Source organism: Lactuca saligna, chromosome 5 (genome assembly GCF_052625555.1).
Source record: "Lactuca saligna cultivar CGN05327 chromosome 5, ASM5262555v1, whole genome shotgun sequence".
Taxonomy (NCBI): Eukaryota; Viridiplantae; Streptophyta; class Magnoliopsida; order Asterales; family Asteraceae; genus Lactuca; species Lactuca saligna.
In genome coordinates this window covers 181,997,425-182,023,595 of record NC_136421.1, presented here as the reverse complement: position 1 = coordinate 182,023,595, position 26,171 = coordinate 181,997,425, and the positions used below count along the sequence as shown (strand labels likewise).

At 41.0% G+C, this 26,171-nt stretch overlaps 1 long non-coding RNA gene across 3 annotated transcripts; it reads left to right on the top strand.

The window, feature by feature from the left end:
- The first annotated feature begins 1,097 nt into the window (after positions 1–1,097).
- Positions 1,098–3,135, top strand: LOC144997380 (uncharacterized). 3 transcript variants are annotated; one of them, XR_013659778.1, is made up of 5 exons: positions 1,098–1,155; positions 1,323–2,286; positions 2,364–2,570; positions 2,666–2,772; positions 2,843–3,135. It is a non-coding gene; the product is annotated as an uncharacterized LOC144997380 (long non-coding RNA). The 3 variants fall into 3 exon arrangements; XR_013659779.1 differs by lacking the exon at positions 1,098–1,155 and having other exon boundaries at positions 1,242–1,483; positions 2,175–2,286; XR_013659777.1 differs by lacking the exon at positions 1,098–1,155 and having other exon boundaries at positions 1,244–2,286.
- The last annotated feature ends 23,036 nt before the right edge of the window (positions 3,136–26,171 follow it).

The window sequence follows — 26,171 nt, the reverse complement described above, 5'->3', positions numbered from 1 at the left end:
TTGGTTCAAGATGTTGGGATGAGTGATGCAACTCAGTTGACTTGGTATTCACTTTTTGTTGAACATTTTGCTTTGAAGTTTGACCATCTTTACATCAATCTTGATTTTTTTTATGAAATTGTTGATCAGGGGACTTGTGAATGACATGTATAAGATGGATCTAATTCTGGTGCATTCACCAAATCTGATTGGATTAGCCTGTATTTATGTAGCCAGTATGCTCAAGGAGATAGAGAAGCGATGCTTGGTTTGAAGATCTAAGAGTTGACATGAATATGGTAATTGTTTTGAATTGTGAACATAATCGGAATCGGTTTTTTGAGTTCAGTAACATAAGAAAGAAGTTATTTGTCATCATTATGAGCAATGGTAGAAACAAATCTTTCATGCTTTAAAAAACCTACCTCTCGATTCATTTAATTTGTGTTAGGATTCGAATCGCATGCAAAAATTAGAGTTATTTTTATTCTCTTCTTTAAACGTACATATCCATTTAAAGCCCCAACACCAAGACCCTCCACCAATGTTTATCCTCCTATAAGAAGCTTACAACTGTGGACAAAAAAAAAAGATGAAGCATTGGAGTTATCTGAATTCTGACATACAAATTCAGATAAATGTATGTCTCTCATGCTATGTTTCTAATGAGTAAGGAGCAATACAGCTTTCTTATGAGACTTATATGCTATGTATGTGTGGCTTTTAACATACAAATTCAAATAAATTTATCTTCTCTCAATTATCTTTGCTCATGAACATGTATAGCTAATTTTGCAATTATGTTGAGACCTTAGAAATTTGATTCAGGTTCTTAACTTATTTATCCTCTCTAATCTCTCACTCATTAACAATGCTATGTAATTTGACTAATTTGAAATCTTTAATTAGAGGGGTGAAGCTAAATTATTGACAAAAGATTAGGAGGGAGCTATTGTTGCTGATATAAAATCTGTTGCAAAAATATCTCCTCGGGTTGGTTAATCTTTTTTTCTGTTTACTTTTTTACATAAAACTTATTTTATTCTTGTCATAGGTTTATACTTTATCAATTTTTCTGTTTAACTATAGTTGTTGTTTTTTTGTGTGTGTTTACAGAATTTGGTGTAGGATTCAAATAAGTCTGCTTCTCTGGTATCTGTCCCTACTTCTTGCTCTGTATGAGTGTTGTTTGTCTTATGTGTGCTCTCTATGTGTGCGTGAGCTATGTTCCAAAATCAAGAACAACTAATACTACAAAAAATATCAAGATAAAAATACTAAATTTTTGTTTGCTAACTCATACACTAATCTCCTCCCTTGGGTTCCAAATGTTAACATGACAGGTTGTAGTTTTGGTTTGTACCAAAGGCCATTGCTTTTTAGATCTCCTCACAAAGTCTAGGAGTTCAATGAAGGTATGTTGACTACATCTTTTTTATGACAATTTTGTCTTTTGGTTTAGTCTCTACTCCTGCGCCTCATGCGGTCTTGCCCCTCTCCGATAGTAAGTACCTCACAATTTTAGCTACTTTTTCTATCTCATAACGTACTTAATCTGCTCTCTAGATCTCTTTATCTCATTATTATGTGACTGGAGTGTAAAAATCATTTGCCTTTGTTACTGTGTCACCATGCCTCTCACACTGTAATTGTCGAATTTGTTAATAATTGTTTTATCTCAATTGAACAATGGATTTTAAAAAAAAAAAAAAAGAAATCTGATTGCTACTCTATGTTATCATTCATCAACCACAATCGATTTGTTTTATCATTAGCTAATTGTAATTTATTTGTTTTTAAAAAAATTCTAATTGATTATGTCCCAATTTTTAATTTCATGACTAGAGTAAAGTTAGTGAGAGTGGTTCATCCTGTAAGGTCACTGCCTCAAGTATTAGATAGTGCGCATGATGCACATGTATAGAATATAAATTACAAGTATCATCACTAATTTAATAAAAAAAAATGTATTTTAAATGATTTTTATTATAGTTAGGTGTTACTTTGGGGATAACAGTTCTCTTGCCAATGACATCCGAAAAGAAATGAAGGTATTAAATAGTAAATTGTTGAAAGCTAAAAATAAAAACACAAAGAGGAAAATCCATAAAAACATAGGATTCTTTCAAAAGAAGAAGGAAAAAGGCAACAACTTGTTGTGACAAATGTAATTAAAAATTCATTTGTCATCCTAGCAACTTTCACAGGTTCATCATCAAGATAATTAGATGGAATTTCATTTGATTTAGTTATTATTGATGAAGCTGCTTAGGCCTAGAGATTGCTTGTTGGATTGCTCTTTTCAAGGTAATAAAACAAAACTTTTTTTTTTTAAATTGGCAACATATTGCATGATTGAAGTAAAAAGGATTTTGTTTTTTTAGGGTTCAAGGTGCTTACTTTTAGGGGCTCATTTACAACTTCCTCTAACAATTCGAAGTGTTGAAGCTGAAAAAAAAGGATTAGGAAACACTCTTTTTAAACGTCTTGCAGATTTATATGGAGATGATGTCATGTCTATGCTGACTGTGCAATATAGCATGCATGAACTTATAATGACTTGGTCTTCTAAAGAGCTTTACAACAATAAGGTAATTTAATTCTGACCTTTTTTTATTAACCTTATTTATCTATTAATTATATTTGTTATAATAATAATGAGTAATGAAGTAATTAATAATGATAGACTAAAGCTCATGCAAGTGCTGTTGGACATACCCTATATGAGCTTGTAGGTGTTGAGAAGTCTTCTTCTTCCACTGAACCTACTCTTCTTCTCATAGACATTGCAGAGTATGCATATTTGATATTTGATCTAACCTTATAAATTTTATGAATTCTAAAAAAATAATTATATTTTTAGGTGAGATATGGAAGAAAAGAAGGATGAAGAAGAAATCATATTGAATGAAGGTGAAGCTGAGATTGATATAGCACATGCAAGAAGGTTGATTCAAAGTGGTGTACATGCTTCTGATATTGGAGTCATTACCCCTTACTCAGCACAAGTAATGTAGAATTTCGTTTTGGTTTAATGGAATTAAGGAATGGAATGGAATCGTTTATTCCATTGGAATGGAAATAACTTCTTAGATTGTGTTGCTAAGAGTGTTGAGAACAAAGGATGACAAGTTAAAGAAGTCTTTTATTGTTACACTTCAACTTGCATTAACAAATAGATATATGTTATTCCAAGGTTTTCAATAGTTCTTTTATATATATTATTATAATGTTCGGTTAAACTTTCTTATTTTATATTACTGAATTTGTTTATAACAATGGTTTTAGTTTTGAAATCACCATTAGAGTACAAGACTTTACCAGTTTGGTGTCACTTACGTTATTTGATAGTGACGCAAAGATACTTCTTGAAAAAATTACGCAAGAGTTGTTTTAAAATTTTAATGAGGTTATCGATATTAACTTCGTTTACATAAAACTATTTTTAAAATTTTTGTCTATTACTTTTATAACCGTTCATTTTTAGTATGATAATATGGACATTTATCCATCTGTTTTGAATGTACTTTTGGATAAAAAGTTGGCGTTTAAAATTCAAATTTTGAAGAACAAAGTTGATGGTTATAAAATCTCAAAGTTCACTACTGATAATAACCTCAAACGGACAACATATTAATTTATTTCTACATTAATGATGCTCTTTTTGTTTATTGTTTTTATGTCTTACAGTTCTCATCATTAGACTCTAAGATGATTATTGATAATAAAATCAAATGTACTATCTTACCACCATCGAGTCATTTGAGATTGTTACCGTCAACAACTACTTCAGTCAAGCAATTTATTGAGATTGTTACCACCACCGAATCATTTGAATGGTGTTGCTCCTCCTTCCTTGAAGATCCTAAAAATAAAAAGCTCGAATAAGTTTAAGTCATTCATAATTATTTGACATTTTAGTTTGAAGACTTTTTTTATTAGTTTTTATTGTTTGCTTATGGATTTGTTTGACAAGTAATTTGTTTTGATTTTGAAGTTTATGTTTGTTTTCATTTGTTTCACATAATTTTTTTTTTAATTATTAAGCAAAATCTATAGACGCTTTCATGTTTTTTTTATGTGTTTCCCTACGTTTAACGCGTGTTATAATCTAATATATATATATATATATATATATATATATATATATATATATATATATATATATATATATATATATATATATATATATACACACACACTATTAGAATATTTGGATTTAGCTACCAAAAATTTCCAACGATTTTGTTTTGTTGGAAATTTTCGTCTAATTTCCTACACCCTTACAAAACAAAAGTAGAATCTAACAAAAATCCAACAAAACCCCTACGGAATTAGATACTATACAGAGTCCGTTAGAAACCCGTTGGAAGTTTCCTACAAAATACCAACGAACAATTAATTAATATTTAAAATTAAAAACTTTGTTGGAACTTGGTAGGAAATATAACAGCACGAATGAAAGTTTTTTCCCATCTTTTCTTTTTGATTTTCCCTCTTTGTTTTGCCTTCCCTTCTTTTTTTAATATTATCATTTTAATAAATATAATAATTAAAAATTCATATTATTATTAATATAAATATAATTTTTATTATTTTATTTTGTTATTAATGTAAATATAACAAATAATATTATTATTTTTTATTGTTATTGTTATTATTTTCTTATCAAATTTATTTTTATTAATATTTTTAATATATAACTATATTGTTTTATTAAAATTAGGCTTACTATAATTATATTATTATTTTCATTGTTATTAATATTAGGTTTACCATATGTATAACTAATTAACTAGACATACGATATATGTACACATGCTAATAATAAAAAATATAAAAAATAATCAAGTTATTAATAGTTATAAATTTATATAGTAATAATTATAATAATAAAACTATTAATAATAAATCTAATAATCATATTTATGTCACCATATAGTATAATATTATATATATATATATATATATATATATATATATATATATATATATATATATATATATATATATATATATATATGGAAAAGTGAATATACCCTTAAGAGTATATAAAATTAGGTACCCAAACACACTATAATATGTCGTTTAATTTCATATATTCATTATAATGTTCTTAAATTCGAACCCTTAACTTGATTTACTTTCAAGTTTTTTGAAATTTCACTATTATCTCTCTCTTATATCATATATTTTTTCCGAACATCTATTAGACTATATATATTGTAGTTAAAAATGAAAAGTATATAAGATGATCATAATTGGGTAATTATAAAAATAATGGAAATAAATCAAGTTAGAACTTAACTTTTAATAACATTGGACAATCAGAATGTATTATATATATATATATATATATATATATATATATATATATATATATATATATATATATATATATATATATATATATATATATATATATATATATATATATATATATATCATTATTTGTTAATGTGATTGAATTAGAGTCTCACATAATTTCAACTCGTTAATTTGTTTAGATATATGATTCACTTTTATTTCATATTCAATTTGATACCGATACTTAATTATATTATATTTACAAATATAATTAGTACCAAAATTCTAAATTATTAAAACAAAAATACTAGTTTGATAAAAGTATAAAATAAAACAAATACAAAACACAATAATTTATTGCATGTAAATCTTTAAATAATGTCGGTAAAATGAAGACGGTGAAAAGAAAATTGACAGACTTTTGAGTAAGCGTGGGTTTTTTTTCATACGAGCTTATCGTCCAAATAAGAGGACCTTTTTTTATCTCCTTTCTTAATGGTTATGTTTCTAACAAAAAAACAGATTTATATTTATATTTTTATTTTGGGGAATTTACTTATCAAGTTAATTATCATTTTTGTTTGATCGTAACTAGTTTTTTTACATATATAGGTAAAAAAATTGTTGAAAATGTTTACATATGACCATTATAACCGGTTGTAACAGGTTATATCCGGTTATAATGATTATATGTGAACACTTTAAACAAATTCGTTACCTAAATATATACAAAAAAAAGTTACTGAAATATGAACAAAACGAAAAGGTAACAACTGATAGGCATGTCAAACCCAATAAATATTAGGGATATAATATACTCTAGATAAAACTAAAAATTTTGTCCTTGTGGTATTAGCTTTTCAACTTGCATGGAATGTCAAAAATCAAAATCTTTCTGTGTTTTTGGTCCAAAAAAACTTAAAAAGACCATTATCCCCTTTTAATTTTATTTTTGGATTTTTTTTATTCTTCTTTGATTTGTTTCCTTAGTATTTGGAGAATTTTTTAAATATAAGGAAAAAAAAGTGGCCCTCTCTCTCTCTCTCTCTCATAAAAAAAAGGTCGGCTTCATCACATCCATTCCCGTCATGAAGCCCTAAATCCTAATGGATTCAATAATCAAAAACTTCATCCGAGCAAATCCTACATTCGACATTTCTTCATCTTCATCACCTCCATATCTCGATGTTTTCCCACACTGACCACCGTAGCCTCACCGCCAGTCACGACCTCCCAGTCCACTCAGTCGTCAATAAAGTCGAAGAAGGCGAAATTGCTTTCATTTCTAGTGTCCACCACTATGCTACACCCTCTTCTCTCCCAATCACCCTTAGACATAATAATGTCGTACTCTCTGAATTTGAAGAATAGAGTATGAGATGTATTCACAGATAAACATATTACAGATTGTAAGGAGTTAGGAATATTACTCGATGGAGATGATTAGGGGACTTTGCTTCAGATCTTCATGAAGTCAATGGGTGACAGGTACACCCTTGTTCATCAATGCTCTTGAACTCATTCAATTTTCTTGAAAACATTATCAAAAGATTCAATAATACCTAAACCTAACTTACTATTGATCAATTCCCAAAATTTATGATCATTGTTTGTAAACATCTGAGCAGGACAATGATATTCATCGAGATAATTTTGAGGGTTGGGTGTATGTTGAAAGATGTTAAAGGCAAGGTGCATCATAAGGTATAGTATGGAGGATTTGGCAAGAGGAAATTATCTGAATTCTTCAAATAGAGAAAGAGAGAGAGAGAGAGAGAAAGAGAGAGAGAGAGAGAGAGAGAGAGAATTGAAGCTCTAGATTTAAAGGTGGGGTGTGTGTGTTTTTGATCTCGATAACATTAGTTTGGTTTTTGAAGCTAGGCAAAAAAAATCATAAGAACCTAATTTTTGGGGGACTCCTTGTGTATGTAATCTAGTAGCAAAGTAAAAAACAATCTGGGTTTTTTTCCTGGTCATATGATAGATGTGGAAGAATCAGAAGAGAAAGAGAAAAGGAAAGGGAAAGAGTCAGTTTTTGTGTGTGTGTGTGTGTGAGAGAGAGAGAGAGAGAGAGAGAGAGAGTATGGTGAGGATGGGTGGTTGTTCCAAATCTTTTTGTTTTTTTTTAAATTAAAATAGCATTAAAGTAATTATAGAAAAAGAAAAAAAAAACTAAAAGGGCATAATCGTCATTTCAAGTTTTTTTGGACCAAAAACACAGAAACATTTTGATTTTGAACCTTCCATGCAAGTTGAAAAACTTCTGGACCCTATCCAAAGGTTTTTAAATACCACAAGGACCAAATTCGTAGTTTTGTCTATACTCTACATACACTTCTTTAATACACTAAAAAGTAGTACAAGGCAAAACAGGGTCGAACCATAGAGATACAGGATAACCGGTCTATACTTTTTTGTACAGCATACTTTTGGTCACTAAAAGAAAAAAAAAAAAAAAAAAGGTGTTTTTGTAAACAATAATTCAAGTAAATGATTAAAGAAACAAGAAAGAGATTAACTAGTTGAAATAAATTCAGAGTTTATGAAAGACTCCAACTTTAGGTATGATAACCTAGCAATGTGATTCAAATATGACATGAAATGTACTAAATTCTACCTAGGTTGGTACTTAAGAGTGTTAACAAGCTCTAACACTCTTCATTAACCACATTAATCAACCAAGATAAGCTTTTTGATTAACCCTAACCTCACTAAACTAACCTCAATAAGCTCTTAGAATTAGATTGAAAAATTGCATTGAGTTTTGTGTGAATGCTCCTAACAACACCCAATACTCTTCACAAGCCCAGGAGTGTAAGAGTGTGTGAATAAGATTTACACTAAATTTATTCATTCGAATTCGTTTTAGTGCTTTTTACCTAGTGTAGTTCACAAAACAATTATGGATTTTGCAACAAGATAACTTGAATGACCTAACCCTAATTCAAATGGCAAATAAGAATTACAATTAGAATCTAACATTCAATTAAGACAAAATCAAATTCACTAGATAGAAACTGAAAGTAAACATCAAATCATATGGTTGAAATCTGAAACATCCCAAAATACGACCCAAAAATTTTTGTTTAACAATTACTAAAAGTACTAAAATAATCTCACAAAGTAAAACTCATACGTCAATATTTCAAAACAGTAACTAATAGTTATGTAGAACTGTATCAAAACTGTATCGATCACATTTATGAAAAACTAGAAACATCTCCCAGGACACCTAAAACTGTGGTGTATGCGATGCCATCAACCCGAGCTCTTGCCTTTGCTTGCGGAAGTACCTGAAACCAAAACTGAAACTGTAAGCACGAAGCTTAGTGAGTTCCCCCAAACTACCACATACCATATAATACATATAAACACATACTAGGCCTTGCCCACTGCATCGGACCGAAGTCCGGAACTAGCCAGGGCCTTGCCCTCTGCATCGGACCGAAGTCCGGAACTACTGAGGCCTTGCCTCCTGCATCGGACCGAAGTCCGGAACTAACTGCATCGGACAGAAGTCCGAAACTACTGATCATAGCATAGCATAAACATATCAACTAGCATGAACACATAAACAACATACTGCATCGGGCTGTAACCCGGAACACATAACACATAAATCCTGTCTGAGCCACGAAGGCATCAAACATAATAAAATCTACATCGGACCGAAGTCCGGAAACTTCTACTAGCTATACGGGTCGACATTGTGGCCTTAGACCCGTTCCTACTAGAAGGAAACTCACCTCGTGATCTAGCTGCTGAGTGTATGGCTCTGGAAGCTATCTGCTGCTGCTCCGGTATCTCCCCGACTACAATTCCACAAATACAATCAATCAAAATACTAATAACTGCATTGGGGTAAAATGACTCTTTTACCCTTGGCTAAAGTCAACTCTCCTGGTCAAGGTCAACTCTTCTGATCAAAGTCAACTCTTCTGGTCAAAGTCAACTTACAGTTGACCTGAATCACCGAGTTGGGCCACCAACCCGCCGAGTCCCTACTCTCATTTCTCAACCCTGCTCGCTGCTACTCGTCGAGTATGGCATAAACTCGATGAGTTCCCATTTGATTCTAAAACTCAAACCATCTGCATCCGACTCGCCGAGTTGTATGAACAACTCGACAAGTTGTTCTTGAATCTATGAAGATTTTCTTAGACTCGCCGAGTTGTATGAACAACTCGTCGAGTCCCTCCATTACTGAGTCTAACCTCCAACTCACTGAGTCCATTCTACTACTCACTGGTCCCCACTCGGAATCACTCAAAGGGGAAGGATCGGGGACTCGCCGAGTCCGAAGAACGACTCGCCGAGTCACATGCATGCAATTACTAAAAACTCGATTCTGCTCAAAACCACTGCATACAATATATAGATCTGAGTTCCTAATGCTGGTTTACCACGTAAAGTTCCCAACTTTACGTGTACAAATGCATACAAAAGGATATAAAGGCTAAAAAGGCACTTGGAAGAATAGATCTAGGGCTATCATGCAAAATGGCTCCATAAAGTTGAGAGATCTACGTTTTTGGAACTGAAACATGGCTAGATCCGAAAGCTAATCCATCCAATATGATTTCTCTACTATGAACAAGCTAAAGAATGGATAAAATGGGCTAAATATGCTTATAAAGGAGAATCAGTCATAAAAACAGGAGGAAGCCGATTATTACCTCAATAAACTCTGAAATGGGTGCAAGAACTTGGATCTTCTTCTTCTCCTTTGGATCTAGCCTCCTTCTTCTCTTCAAAACTTCAAGATTTACACAAGAAATGCTCAAATACTCAATGTAATGGTTAGGGTTTGCTAAATAATGCTTTGAGGGTGAAGGAGACGAGTTTGGGGGCTCATAAGATGGTTTAAATAGGGTGCAAACCCGTGGATTTAGGGTTTCTACATGGCAGGCCGACTCGCCGAGTCCCGAATATGGACTCGCTGAGTCGCCGATCTATACGCTGCTCAAGATCACGACTCTACTCGACGAGTCGGGCCATAGACTCATCGAGTCCCTCTGCAAACTTCTAAAATAAATAATATAAAAGCAACATACTAGAGACGGGTCGTTCCAATTCTCCCCCACTTGACTTAGACTTCGTCCTCGAAGTCTGCTACGGATGAATCTGCAAATAACTCTAGGTAGTGCTCTTTCATCTCATCTTCAGCCTCCCACGTCCACTCAGACCCCTTCCGGTGCTCCCACTGCACCTTCACTAGCTGAATTACCATGTTCCTCACGGTCTTTATCTTCCGATCCAGAATCGCGACCGACCTCTCAATATAATTCAAGCTGCTATCAACCTGAATATCTTCTAAGGGAACAACTGCTGACTCATCCACCAAACATTTCCTTAACTGAGACACAGGGAAAGTGTTGTGGATCTGGCTAAGTGCTACTGGAAGATCCAACCGATAAGCAACCTGACCCACCCGGGCCAAAACCCTGAAAGGACCAATGAACCGGGGGCCCAGCTTGCCCCTTTTCCGAAACCTGATGACACCCTTCCAAGGTGAGACCTTCAGAAGGACCATATTGCCTACCCGGAACTCCAAGTCTGAACGCCTCCTGTCGGCGTAGCTCTTCTGCCGACTCCGCGCAGTCTGCAGTCTACTACGAACCTGCTGAATCAACTCGGTTGTCTTGAGCACCACCTCCGTGCTCCCAATGACTAGCTGACTGACCTCGCCCCAACAAATCGGGGTCCTGCACTTCCTCCCATAAAGCATCTCAAAGGGAGGTCGATCAATGCTCGCATGATAACTATTGTTATACGAAAATTCCGCTAACGGAAGATACGTATCCCAACTGCCACCAAAGTCTAGGACACATGCCCGGAGCATGTCCTCGAGAGTATGAATCGTCCTCTCACTCTGCCCATCCATCTGAGGGTGGAAAGCGGTGCTGAAATGGAGATGAGTACCCATCTCGTCATGAAACCGCTTCCAGAATCTGGATGTAAAACGGACATCTCGATCTGACACCACCGATACCGGCACTCCATGACGTGCAACTATCTCCCGCACATAGATATCAGATAACTTTTCCGCCGATATGCTCTCCTGGATCGGTATGAAATGAGCACTCTTCGTCAACCAATCCACTACTACCCAAATCGAATCTACCCTACGTGCGGTCCTGGGATGCTTCGTGATAAAGTCCATGCTGATGTCCTCCCATTTCCACACGGGAATGTCTAACGGTTGCATCTTGTCGTGAGGCATCTGGTGTTCTGCCTTGACCTTCCTACAGGTCAGGAACCTCTCTACATACCAAGCAACATCCCGCTTCATGCAGGGCCACCAATAATTGGGTCGAAGATCTCTATACATCTTCGTCGCCCCTGGGTGGATGGAAAATCGAGACTTATGAGCCTCGTCCATCAACACCTTCCGTACTCCGCCCGCGTATGGTACCCACACTCTCCCATGAAGGGTCAACAACCCCCGACTATCATAATCAAACAAAGCTACTTGACCCACTATCCTCTCACATTTCTGCCTCTCCTCCTTGAAGCCCTCAACCTGAGCCTCCCTGATCCGTTCCAACAACAGAGTAATCACTGTCATCCTCAGACATAAGTCTTTGATAGGGGCTACTGTCACCTTTCGGCTCAAGGCGTTGGCTACTACGTTGGCCTTCCCTGGATGGTAAAGGATTTCACAATCATAATCCTTCAGCACATCCAACCATCTCCTCTGCCTCATGTTTAGACATGGCTGATCCATAAGGTACCTCAAACTCTTGTGATCGGTGTAGATGGTACAACGGACCCCATAAAGGTAATGTATCCAAATCTTGAGGGCAAACACCACTACCCCAAGCTCTAAATCGTGGGTAGGATAGTTAGCCTCGTGAGGCTTCAACTGTCTCGAGGCATAAGCTATCACATGCCCCCGCTGCATCAATACTGCTCCCATACCTGTGATTGAGGCATCACAGTAGACTACAAAATCCTCTATTCCCTCTGGCAGGGAAAGAATCGGAGCCTCGCATAGCCTTTGCCTGAGGGTCTCAAATGTTGCCTGCTGCTCAGGCCCCCAACGAAACACCACCGACTTCTTAGTCAGTCGGGTGAGTGGTACTGCTATCTTGGAGAAATCCTGAATGAATCTCCTGTAGTACCCTACCAAACCTAGGAAGCTCTGAATCTCGGATGGAGACTTCGGGACCTCCCATTGCATCACGGCCTCTATCTTGGCCGGATCTACCAAGATACCCTTCTGGTTGATGAGGTGACCAAGGAACTGCACCTCATGCAACCAGAACTCACACTTGGAGAACTTTGCAAAAAGTCTCTCCCTTCTCAAAACTTCTAGCACCTCCCTCAGGTGCTCCTCATGCTGCTCCTGAGTCTTGGAATACACCAAGATATCATCTATGAATACTATCACAGACCGATCCAGCATCGGTCTGCATACGCAATTCATGAGATCCATGAATGCGGCTGGAGCATTAGTGAGCCTAAAAGGCATCACCACAAACTCATAATGACCATATCGGGTCCTGAAAATAGTCTTCTGCACATCTTCGCCTCTAACTCGCATCTGGTGATATCCAAAGCGTAAATCGATCTTGGAGAACCAAGACGCCCCCTGAAGCTGATCAAACAAATCATTTATCCTCGGGAGGGGGTAACGGTTCTTCACCGTTACCTTATTCAACTCCCAGTAGTCAATGCACATATGGTGCGACCCATCCTTCTTCTTCACAAACAGGATCAGTGCTCCCCAAGGTGAACTACTCGGCCGAATAACGTAGACAACTCCTGCATCTCAGGGGGAGCTAACCGGTACGGTGCCTTGGCTATCGGAGCCGCACCAAGAATTAGGTTGATCCCAAACTCGACCTGCCTCTCAGGAGGTATTGCCGGTAAATCCTCCGGTAATACATTCGGAAAGTCTTGCACTATCGGAACATCGTCAACTGTCGTCTTGCCCTTCTCCCGAGCATCCAAGACATAAGCTACGTAACCAGCGCAACCCTGCTGAAAATAGCGCCTCGCCCTTGCGGCTGAACAAAAAGCTGGTCCACGCTGTGGCCTCTCGCCCTGAATCACTAACTCTCCCCCACTGGGAGTGCGAACCCTCACTAGCTGTAACTCGCAATCAATCACTGCCCCGTTTCGACTCAACCAGTCCATGCCTACTATAACCTTATTCCCTCACAGGGGAATAGGGACCAAATCCACCGAGAACTGCTCGTCGAACAACTGAAGAGAACATCCTCTATGCACCCTAGCGACTCTCACGGTCCTGTCAACTGCTATCTCGACCTCCAGTGGGCAATCCAGCTCCCTTGGAGCTCTACTAAATCTCTTGCTAAGCGCTAGTGATACAAACGATCGGGTAGCCCCCGAATCAAATAATATTGTATCAGATTTGCCATTCACAGAGAACGACCCTATACAAAACATATAACCATAAGCAAAAATCAATAATAATATAGAGATGAAGGGAAGATACATACCCGTTACCACATCAGGAGTCGCTCGCGCCTCCTCTGCTGTCATCTGAAAAGCTCTACTCTTTGCCACTGGTGCCTCTGCTCGGCCCTGCCGGCCATCTGTAATCCTCAAAGTAGCAGGGGCAGGTGCAACCACCTTCCCTGCTGCAGCTAAACTCGGACACCGGGACTTTTTATGTTCCCTCTGATTGCACTGAAAGCAAATCAGATCTGATGCTGCAATAGCGGTAGCAGGAGCAGTACAATCCCTGCTCAAATGCCCAGTCCGACCGCACTTGTAGCAGCCGGAACTCCCTGCCTTGCACACCCCGTCGTGCAATCTCCCACACTTGCGACATCGACTGTAGCTCTGCTGACTCCTGGATCTGTGATCTGAAACCTTGGGATTTTTGCTCGAACTGCCTGTACTCGAAACCGCCTCCGGTTTCCTCTTCTTCTCCATCTCAAGGTCAATCTCCCTCTCCTGAGCCCTAGCAATCATGTCATCCAGCGTTTTACAGCTGGACCGGCTCACAAACTGGCGGATATCGCTCCGCAGCATCTCATGATAACGGGCCTTCTTCATTTCCTCATCGGCTACATACTGAGGAACGAGAAGAGCTCTCTCCCTGAACTTGGCGGTGATCTCCGCCATGGTCTCCGTAGTCTGGGTAAGGTCCTGAAACTCCCTGCCTAACTGCTGCACCTCGATAACCGGTGCAAACTCCACCCTGAACCTGGTGGAGAAATCATCCCTGGTCATGGAATCTAACGGTGCATCATCTCCAAAGGTATGTCCGACCTCCTCCCACCAATCCCGTGCCCTGTCCTTCAGAAGACAGGACGCCAATCTAACCTTGTCCCCCTCGGGACAACTGCTCGTGCGGAAAGCGTTGGCCACATCCGCCAACCATCTAGTACTCGCTATGGGGTCCCGTGCCCCGTGGTAATCTAGAGCTCCACATGCCCTGAACTCCCTGAACGTAAGTGTACGCGACCCCATCATGGCCGCCATCTCGGCACGGAAGGTGCCCAATCTCTCATCCATCAGCTCTAGAATACCCTCCATGATCGAACCGAAGATCACAGGAGTCTGCTCCAGTATGATACGAGTAACCTCAGAAGAAAGAAACTATATGGTCTGCTCATCCAACTGCCCGGCCTCTGGGCCTGGTCCTGATCCCCCTTCGGCACCTGAACTGCCGACTGCTGGCCTCGAACGCAAAACTACCATTCTTAAACAAATCATAGCAACATCAGAAAACTGAAATATCTCAAGGGATCACTGATACCAATACTAGTTTCCTGATCTTGTCTCAGCCTTCCTTGATTCGAGTACGAATCCTCTGCTTTCAGTAGTATGGGCCCATACTACCTTCCACATCTATCCGTACTTTCCTCAAGAACTGCCTTGACTCCACCAACTCACTTCTACTACTACTGATCTCTGCTACTCTCATCCTAGGCTTGCCCTAGGGGAGATCTCTAACTCCATTCAAAACAGTCCTCAGCTGCTGAAGGCCTCCTTGTAATGCTAATTAGTCATTACCTGAACACCATCACATGTAATGAGGCTCAGATAATCCTTCAAGTAAAAGACTCATCCCTACAACGGTTAGACTCAAACAAGAGCTGCGCAATACGGCCAAATCCAACACTCTGAGATTATTCAACCCTGATCACATGTGATGTGACGTATTCACCTAATGGCTAACTCCCATCACTCAGAGTCCCCCAAAGCACAAAGCAAGCAGCATTCGGATACAGGAAATTATTCAAGCAAATCTATTCTCATAACGAGATACTGTACTAGCATCCAATGCTAAGCTCCTACTATCAGGCATAACCCTAACAGGCTATCCTACTATTGTCTACTCAATACTAGCATGCAAATTTCGAAAAGCTGAACCACATATAGCAGGCACATAAGGCATCCTCCTAGATCCTTAGTCCTATTCTAGCATGCTGTTCTACTGAAATTAAAATTGGTGATCATAACATAACTTGTATGGGTAATTTGGGAGTACTTACTTGAGCTCGGTTGATCGCATACGCCACACCATTTTCCTATTATAAAACTCTTCTTCTTTCTAAGTTCTTTTTCTAAAATCATTTTCAAAACGTTTTTCTTTTGAAAATCTTTATCGTTTCCTTAGTTTGAGTTCAGACACACCCGAAAGTGTATTCGAATCCCTCAAACCAAGGCTCTGATACCAACTTGAAACATCCCAAAATACGACCCAAAAATTTTTGTTTAACAATTACTAAAAGTACTAAAATAATCTCACAAAGTAAAACTCATACGTCAATATTTCAAAACAGCAACTAATAGTTATGTAGAACTGTATCAATCACATTTATGAAAAACTAGAAACATCTCCCAGGACAACTGAAACTATGGTGTATGCGATGTCATCAACCCGAGCTCTTCCCTTTGCTTGCGAAAGTACCTGAAACCAAAACTGAAACTGTAAGCACGAAGCTTAGTGAGTTCCCCCAAACTACCACATACCATACAATACATATAAACACATACTTGGACTTGCCCACTGCATCGGACCGAGGTCCAGAAACTGCATCGGACCGAAGTCCGGAACTACCCAGGGCCTTGCCCTCTGCATCGGACCGATGTCCGGAACTACTGAGGCCTTGCCTCCTGCATCGAACCGAAGTCCGGAACTAACTGCATCGGACAGAAGTCCGAAACTACCGATCATAGCATAGCATAAACATATCAACTAGCATGAACACATAAACAACATACTGCATTGGGTTGTAACCCGGAACACATAACACATAAATCCTGTCTGAGCCACGAAGGCAACAAACATAATAAAATCTACATCGGACCGAACTCCGGAAACTACTACTAGCTATACGGGCCGACATTGTAGCCTTAGACTCGTTCCTACTGGAAGGAAACTCATCTCGTGATCTGGCTGCTGAGTGTATGGCTCTGGAAGCTATCTAATGCTGCTTCGGTATCTCCCCAGCTACAATTCCACAAATACACTCAATCAAAATACTAATAACTGCATTGGGGTAAAATGACTCTTTTACCCCTGGCTAAAGTCACTCTCCTGGTCAAGGTCAACTCTTCTGATCAAAGTCAACTCTTCTGGTCAAAGTCAACTTACAGTTGACCTGACTCGCCGAGTCCCTACCCTCATTTCTCAACCCTGCTCGCTACTAATCGTCGAGTATGGATAAACTCGACGAGTTCCCATTTGATTCTAAAACTCAGACCATCTGCATCCAACTCGCCGAGTTGTATGAACAACTCGACAAGTTGTTCTTGAATCTATGAAGATTGTCTTAGACTCGCCGAGTTGTATGAACAACTCGTTGAGTCCCTCCATTACTGAGTCTAACCTCCGACTCACTGAGTCCATTCTACTACTCACTGGTCCCCACTTGGAATCACTTGAAGGGGAAGGATCGGGGACTTGCGACTCGACTCGCCGAGTTCGAAGAACGCTCGCCGAGTCACATGCATGCAATTACTAAAAACTCGATTCTGCTCAAAACCACTGCATACAATATATAGATCTGAGTTCCTAATGCTGGTTTACCACGTAAAGTTCCCAACTTTGCGTGTACAAATGCATACAAAAGGATATAAAGGCTAAAAAGGCACTTGGAAGAATAGATCTAGGGCTATCATGCAAAATGGCTCCATAAAGTTGATAGATCTACGTTTTTGGAACTGAAACATGGCTAGATCCGAAAGCTAATCCATCCAATATGATTTCTCTACTATGAACAAGCTAAAGAATGGATAAAATGGGCTAAATATGCTTATAAAGGAGAATCAATCATAAAAACAGGAGGAATCCAATTATTACCTCAATAAACTCTGAAATGGGTGCAAGAACTTGGATCTTCTTCTTCTCCTTTGGATCTAGCCTCCTTCTTCTCTTCAAAACTTCAAGATTTACACAAGAAATGCTCAAATACTCAATGGAATGGTTAGGGTTTGCTAAATAATGCTTTGAGGGTGAAGGAGACGAGTTTGGGGGCTCATACGATGGTTTAAATAGGGTTCAAACCCGAGGATTTAGGGTTTCTACCTGGCAGGCCGACTCGCCGAGTCCCGAATATGGACTCGCCGAGTCGCCGATCTATACGATGTTCAAGATCACGACTCTACTCGACGAGTTGGGCCATAGACTCGTCGATTCCCTCTGCAAACGTCTAAAATAAATAATATAAAAGCAACATACCAGAGACGGGTCGTTAGAAAATCAACACTAAAAAATCAAGACATAAAGTTGGAGAGATGATGATTCTACCCACACATGGCTAGAACAATCAACAAGTCTAGAAAAGATAAAGTGATCTACAAATAAGACTTACAAATCAAAAGACAAAATGTTTCCAAATGATAGAGTAAAATCAAAACCTTGAAAAAAAAAAAACTTTGAAATTGTCCATTTCCCCTAATCTGGAAATCCAGTCTATGTGTCACATTCCTAAAATCCCATGATAGAGTAAAAAGGAAAAACTACCAAATAGCAATTATTGGTGTAACACTCAAAAAATCAAAGAAATTTCAAAATTTCAAAATCAACCATTTAACATCATTTTTTACAAAAGAGTCATTGTTTCCAAAAACATTATTTCCAAAATTAGAGTTTTCCCGTCCCCAATGCCATAAAAATAGGAAGTTGTGCATGATCACGTCTTTGCTTTTCCACAATCCTCTGAAGTACCGGAAACCATAAACAAAAAATATAAGTCGAAGCTTAGTAAGTTCCTCCAAAGTACCAAACACACATATACACATAACAACATGTATTGGGTCCAAAGCTTAAAAAGACTGGATTACCCCTAAGCCTATATAGTATGAGTCTGGCTTGCCTACCAGGCCCTCAACTCATATATGGATTGCTCAAGAGTCCACATCATAAGTCTGGCTTGCCCTCGAGGCCTATAACTCATGTCTGGATTGCTCCGGGTTTGTTGGCTACCACACAAAGCAGTACAACCTCAACCTAAACCAACCCAATATGTCAACATATGTAACAGGTAATCATAAACATAGAACCAACAAATACAAATAATCATGTAGGTCTACTATTCAGCCAAATACCAGCATAAAACTATCCTATAACCAGGATATATAATCTATTGGGCCTGCCTTGGTGCCTTCGACCCACGGTACAGTGAGGAAAACTCACATCTTAGTCGAAAATGGTAGCTGAATAAATACCTGTCTCGAAAAATCCTCTCAACGATCAGCTAACTAAAACCAATGACTTAATCTCAATTAACAACTCAAAATAGCAAAAATATCCCTAGGTCTAACTTGGTCAAAACCTTGGTTAAAAGTCAAGGTCAACGAGTCAACACGGTCCACCCAACTGAGTACGTGGGGTGTATTCAGCTCCTACGTTGGGCGTACCCAAGCCTTAACCGAGTTCGGGCAGTTGACCTCGTACGTGCGGCATATGCTGGGTTACGCACAACATACACACCAAATCCCTTTTTCCTCAATAAATGTAATGACCGAAAATCCATGATAAAATTTTTCATTTTTAAACAAGAATTACAGTCATCAAATTGTTCAAAAACCATTACATAATAATAATGTCAAAATATCAGAGTAACAATATCAAAAGTGCGGAAAACAATGAGGGGGGAATGATGTTCTATCACGTCGGGCCCTTCCCCTTAGTACTAGAAGTACTTGAAACCAAAAATATAAATTGTAATCAAAAGCTCAGTGATTTTACCCAAGTACCACATACCATACATAAATAAGTTAGTGTTATGGGCCAAATCATAGTCTTACAAATAATCCATGCAGAGGGCCAAATTCCGGTCTTCCATACCGACACTAGGGGCCATATCTTGGTCTTTCATACAATTGTCAAGGGCCAAATCCTAGTCTTTCATACACAATCCATATGTAACACCGTAAATTTCAAACCAAATTTTTCAAAAACATAACTCATTTAATATTCATAAAAACAACCATATTCGATTATCCCATTTAAGTAAATACAAAATCCCAAGATCACAAATGTATAAACTCCGTGCGTGTGTACGGATCAAGCCGGCGCCTTCCCGCGGTCGTCACTAGTACCTGAAACAATAACATCAACACTGTAAGCACAAAGCTTAGTGAGTTCCCCAAAATACCATATATAACACATATTAGCCACTCGAGGCTATAACTCTGTGGGTCCGTGCACCCAAACTCTATGAACCCTCAGGTTCTAACTCTGTAAACATGCACAACATAAATCACTTAGAAATGATGCAGTACAACACATAACATACATAGCATACAAACACTCTATCACATAACTCTGGTTACCTACTCAAGGTACAGTATAGTGAGAAGACTCACCTCGCGTCTCGGTAAGTCGTGAATCCTGAAATCACTAGTGCTCGATCCCCCGAGCTAAAGTCCTCCTAAATCACAATACATTTCTAATTAACACTTTCCCAACTAAGGTTGACTACTCTTTAACAAGTCAACTTAGGTCAACGTTGCCCAACGGTCAACGGTCAACTTTGACCGGACTCGGCGAGTGCATAATGGCGACTCGGTGCGTCTGAGCGTATACACTGATTTCCCTAAAATCCTCCCTTGACACGTCGAGCATTCTCTCCAACTCGACGAGTTCCACCTGGCATGAGTTGTGTGGCCACCATGACTCAACTCGCCGAATCTCAAGAACAACTCAGTGAGTCCAGCTTGACTCAGTCCACCTGTCCACTCTGATTCCCCCTGACTCACTGAGTCAACCCTCCCCTACTCGGCAAGACCACTCGCTGTTTGGTCGGGCATTATTCATACTACTCGCCGAGTCTGTTCTTCGGACTTGGTGAGTCCGTGCCATGCAATGACTCAAACTTGCTCATAAGGTCAGATCCAGTCCATTAACCCATAAATCCAATCCTTCCAAGCTTATTTAGCACGTAAAGCCACAATCTTGATGCACATACAATCTCTATATGACCATATATGATATTTTTGACTCAAATACTACAACACAAGGTCATAAACTCCATTGCTATACATAAAGCTTGATGAGTGAGGCTCTCTGGACCTCTATGGATCCAGATCCAGAGCCTCAACACAAGAAGGGAACTATTTGGCATCAAATCATCCCATAAATGTCCATAAGAAACCCTAGATCCCATAATACTTCACAAAACAGAGGATAAACTGAAATCATACCTCTAGATTGATGATCTAAGCTTCAAATCCACGAAATAGCAACCTCCTTTGCTTCCTCTTGCCTAGAATCTTCTCCTTCTTTGCTAAATAACACACACAAGGTCAAGAATGCTTCCTTACTCTCTCAAAATGTTCAAGCACTCAAGGGTTTCTCTCTAAGGGTTGGGTGAGCACAAATGATGGCTATAAGGCCCTTTAAATAGGCCTCAAACCCCGGAAATTAGGGTTTCACCACACAGCGTGGACTTGCCGAGTCCACTCTTGGACTCGTTGAGTCCGGACGCGAACCCGTGCCCAAATCTGCGATCCTACTCGGCGAGTTTGAGCTCCAACTCGCCGAGTCCACTCAAAATTTTCATAAATAATTCCAAAATAGATACTTGGAAATTCCGGGTTGTTACAATTCTCCCCCACTAGAACTAGACTTCGCCCTCGAAGTCTCACTCTGTAAATAACTCCGGATGCTGCTCTCGCATCTCACGCTCTGATTCCCACGTCATCTCGGACCCCTTCCGATGCTGCCACTGAAGCAAGACCAAAGGTACCTCCTTGTTCCTCAGAACTTTGATTTTCCGATCTCTGATGGCCACTAGTCTCTCAGCATAATTCAGGCTCGCATCCACCTGAATATCGTCTAATGGAACCACTGCCCACTCATCGGCTATACACTTCCGCAATTGCGACACATGGAAAGTGTCGTGAATCTGCCCCAACTCTGCTAGCAAATCCAAGCGATAGGCTACCCTGCCTACCCTCGCGACTACCCGAAATGGTCCGATATATCGGGGCCCCAACTTGCCCCTCTTCCTGAATCGGATCACTCCCTTCCAAGGAGTGACCTTCAGGAGCACAAAATCACTGACCTGGAACTCAAGTTCGGACCGGCATCTGTCCGCATAACTCTTATGTCGACTCTGAGCAGTCAGTAACCTCTGTCTGACCTGTTGGATCTGCTCTGTTGTCTGAAGCACTATCTCCATGTTGCCCATAACACGCTGCCCAACCTCTCCCCAGCAAATGGGGGTTCGACACTTCCTCCCGTACAATAGCTCAAAGGGTGGCATATCGATGCTCGAATGATGGCTGTTGTTGTAAGAAAACTCGGCCAATGGTAGATACGTATCCCAACTTCCCCCAAAATCCAATACACATGCTCGGAGCATGTCCTCGAGGGTCTGAGTCATCCTCTCACTCTGTCCGTCTGTCTGGGGGTGATATGCGGTACTAAAATGCAGCCTAGTACCCAACTTCTCGTGGAACTTCTTCCAGAACCTGGAAGTGAAACGCACGTCCCGGTCGGAGACAATCAATATCGGCACTCCATGCCGAGATACCACTTCCCTTAGATATATCTCTACTAACTTCTCTGTGGAAGAACTCTCACTGATGGCAAGGAAGTGAGCGCTCTTCGTCAACCTATCCACAATCACCCAAATTGCATCAACTCCCCGAGCAGTCCTAGGCAATTTGGTGATGAAATCCATGGTGATCTGTTCCCATTTCCATTCGGGAATCTCCAATGGCTGCAACTTACCATGCGGTCTCTGACGTTCGGCCATAACCTTATGGTAGGTTAAGCACCTCTCAACGAACCACGCAACATCTCTCTTCATACACGGCCACCAATACTCCCTCCTCAAATCCAAATACATCTTAGTGGCCCCGGGATGGATCGAGAATTTCGACCGATGAGCCTCTTCCATCAAAATAGCACGCGCACCTCCCACGAACGGTACCTAAATACGCCCCTGAAAAGTCATAAGCCCCCGACCATCGGTAACGAACTCCGATACCAATCCAACAACTCGCTCTCTCTTCTGGTTTTCTGACCTCACTGCCTCGGCCTGTGCTCCTCGAATGGTGTCCAACACTGGAGTCATCACGGTCAAACGCAAACATACACCTCGCAACGGGGCACTCTCTGCCCGGCGACGCAGGGCGTCGGCTACCACATTAGCTTTGCCCGGATGGTACAGAATCTCACAATCATAATCCTTAATCACATCCAACCACCTCCTATGCCGCATATTTAGGTTGGGCTGATCCATCAAATACTTCAGACTCTTATGGTCCGTGTATATCATACATCGAACCCCATACAAATAATGGCGCCAAATCTTGAGGGCGAACACCACTGCCCCCAACTCTAGGTCATGTGTGGGATACCTCGACTCATGAGGCTTCAACTGCCTCGATGCATACGCTATCACATGCCCTCTCTGCAGCAGTACCGCTCCCAATCCCAAAATCGATGCATCGCAGTATACAACAAAATCCTCCATTCCCTCCGGGAGGGCTAACACCGGGGCCTCGCATAACCTTTGGCGAAGCGTCTCAAAGGAGGCCTGCTGCTCGGGGCCCCATGAAAAAGCAACACCCTTCCGGGTCAACCTAGTGAATGGCACTGCGATCTTAGAGAAATCCCTGATAAATCTCCGATAATAACCGGCCAGCCCTAGAAAACTCCTGATCTCGGAGGGTGACCTCGGCACTTCCCAACTCATAACTGCCTCCACTTTGGCCAGATCGACCAATATCCCATCCTGGTTAACAAGATGTCCAAGGAACTGGACCTCTCGCAACCAGAAGTCACACTTGGAGAATTTGGCATAAAGCCTCTCCGATCTCAGAACTCTGAGGATCTCCCTCAAATGCTCCTCATGCTGCTCCCTAGATCTCGAATATACCAAAATGTCATCAATAAATACAATCACCGACCGATCCAACATCGGCATGCATACCCGATTCATGAGATCCATGAACACTGCCGGAGCATTGGTGAGCCCGAAAGGTATCACCACAAACTCATAATGTCCATAACGTGTCCTAAACGCTGTCTTCTGGACGTCCTCATCTCGTACCCTCACCTGATGGTATCCAGACCTCAAATCGATCTTGAAGAACCAAGACGCTCCCTGCAACTGGTCGAACAAATCGTCGATCCTCGTCAACGGGTAACAGTTCTTGACCGTCAGCTTGTTCAACTCCCGGTAATCAATACACATCCGGTGTGAACCATCCTTCTTCTTTACAAACAGAATGGGCGCTCCCCACGGCGAGCTACTCGGCCGAATAAACCCTTTCCCCAGCAGCTCCTGAAGCTGCGAGGATAGCTCTTGCATCTCTAGAGGTGAAAGACGATAAGGCACCTTAGCGATAGGCGCGGCCCCCGGGACCAAATCAATACCGAACTCTACTTGGCTCACTGGAGGCACCCCCCGCAACTCCTCTGGAAAGACATCCGGGAACTCACACACTATAGGAACCTCCTCCACCGACCTCGACCTCCTGGAATCAACCCGCGTATCCAACACGTACGCCACAAAACCCTTACAGTCCTGTTGTAAACACTGCCTCACCCTAGCGGCCGAACAAAACGCTGATCCAGAACGGGTACCCTCACCGTACACTGTAAGAACTCCCCCACTAGGATCTCGTATGGTCACTAGCTGTCGCTCGCAGTCGACGACCGCACTGAACTTGCTCAACCAGTCCATGCCCACGATGACACAAACATCCCCCATGGCAATAGGAACCAAATCAATCAAGAACTCAACATCGAAAATCTTGAGTACGCACCCACGGATCACCTCCGTGGCATAGATCGCCTTCTCGTCAGCTATAGAAACTTTCAGAGGCTGACTCAATGCCTCGCGACTAACACTGATGTGCTGACTAAAAGCCAAAGATACAAAGGACCGACTCGCACCCGAGTCAAATAATACCAAGGCAGGTACAGAATTCACAAGAAAAGTACCTATGCATAACATGATATAAGCATAATATTTCAACATTATAATAAATACACGAAAGAATACATACCAACCATGACATCGGGCGCTGCGCGGACCTCCTCCGCGGTCAACTAAAATGCTCTCCCACGTGCCCTCGGTGCCCCGGCCTTCACTAGCCCACTCCCGGTAGCTCTGATGGAGGCAGGGGCAGATCCCTGAGGTGCTCCTTGAGCTGATCCCCGCAACTACGGACACTCCGCCTTCCGGTGTCCGGTCTGGTTGCAGTGAAAACATACTGCAAACCCCTTGGGGCAATCCTTGGCCATATGCCCCTCCTTGCCACATTTGTAGCAAGATCCCGCTCAACACACTCCATCATGACCCTTTCCGCACTTTCCACAAGTGCGCCCCTTCTGGCTCCCTGATTTGGGATCAGCGGGCTTGGCCCGCTTGGCTGCCGGCTGGAATTGTACCGGTTGCCGATCCTTCCCATGAGACTCAGCCTCCTCCCTAGCCTGGGTCTCCAGCTCAATCTCCCTCTTCTGGGCCTTTGCCTGAAGCTCGGCAAATGTACAATATGAGGAGTTCTCCACGAACTCCCGAATGTCCCGTCTCAAAATACTCAAATATCGACTCATATGTGCCTGCTCAGTGGACACGTGCTCAGGGCAGAACATCACCCTCTCGTGAAACATCCTGGTGAATACCGTAACAGACTTAGTGCCCTGCTTGAGGGTCAGAAACTCCTGGGCCAAACGCTCCCTCTCCACCTGGGGAACATACTCATCTAGGAACATGGCAGTGAACCTCTCCTAGGTCACTGCCGCAAGCTCAGCAGGCGAAAAGTGTGATGTGACAAACTTCCACCAGTCCTTCGCTCCAAGCGAAGCTGGTTCAGCGCGAACCGTACTCTCAAATGCTCAGGAGATGAGCAAGTGAAGAAACACCCCTCTATGTCAGAAATCCATCTCATGGCCGCCACTGGGTCCTGGGTCCCGTCAAACTCCAATGGTTTCGTGTTGCTGAACTCCCGGAACAGCAACGCGTCACTACCGTGCGGCCTAGCAGCAGCAACAGCTGCAGTGGCCGCCGCAACCGCAGCCTCAGAAAGAGCGGCATAACGCTCGTCGAAGGTCTCGATCAGCGCGGTCTTAATAGACCCGAACATCTCTGGTATCTTTACCCTGATGACCGTAGCCACCTCCTCATGAATGATCTGTCGGATCCCCTCATCACTAGCCCCGACACCCTCCGGCATATGACGTGTCCTCACCATGATCAACCTCTGAAATACAACATACGATAAATTAAAATCCGCTCGAGCATACTCACACTCAACAACCCATCCCTCCTTAATTCTTGGTATTTCGAAGATTCCTACTTGGACCATGCACCGCCCCGGTGCTTTCAGTAGTACGGGCCCAATACTACTGTCCACACCGTCTCAATACACACCCCAAATCCTCCTCTTCGGATCCCAAATCCCATGTACTCTATCACTCTCTAACAGATCTC